The sequence below is a fragment of the Anneissia japonica genome, unplaced genomic scaffold (genome assembly GCF_011630105.1).
Source record: "Anneissia japonica isolate Jap-2015-1 unplaced genomic scaffold, ASM1163010v1 scaffold585_len4108843_cov191, whole genome shotgun sequence".
NCBI classification, from domain to species: Eukaryota; Metazoa; Echinodermata; class Crinoidea; order Comatulida; family Comatulidae; genus Anneissia; species Anneissia japonica.
In genome coordinates this window covers 840,907-841,435 of record NW_022716829.1, presented here as the reverse complement: position 1 = coordinate 841,435, position 529 = coordinate 840,907, and the positions used below count along the sequence as shown (strand labels likewise).

Genomic DNA, 529 nt, shown 5'->3' with positions numbered 1-529 from the left:
TGTGGGCTTTCTAGCAGAATAAAAATTTAATTAAATTTTTTTCATTTTCTCTATGAAAACACCATAAAATTACTGTGACGGACGTACAATTTTATCGTGACGGACGTACTTGTCTGAATTGTGACGGACGTACACATCTAAAAATACAAAACAATCTACAATCTAAATTATTTTATTTATTAATTAATATACTGGTATGCTTATATGATATAAAAGTACCAAAATATACTGGATTTTAAACTTTTTTTTTAATAATGAATGTAAAATACAATGAATTAAATAATTTAGGTAATTTTGTGTCAAATAATCCTAGGTTGACCTCAATACCCTAGTAGTCAAACCATGTTTTGTATGCATTTGAGGTAAAGAGAATATTGACTTCATAAATTGGTTCAGGGTGGCCCTAGAATCATTTTGGCATGGTAACACATTTTTTTAAATGTGGCAAAATGTCAAAGGTCAGGGTCAAAATTCATAGTAATAGGGCCCTTATATCTTTGCAACCACATGTGGTAGAGAGTTAAGTTTG

The 529-nt window shown here is 29.7% G+C and overlaps 1 protein-coding gene across 1 annotated transcript in view; it reads right to left on the bottom strand.

Annotated features, from left to right (window-relative positions):
• LOC117109848 (partitioning defective 3 homolog) overlaps positions 1-529 on the bottom strand; it is a gene marked incomplete at its 5' end in the record, with an annotated part of 82,273 nt that overhangs the window by 9,343 nt on the left and 72,401 nt on the right. The window lies entirely within an intron of this gene.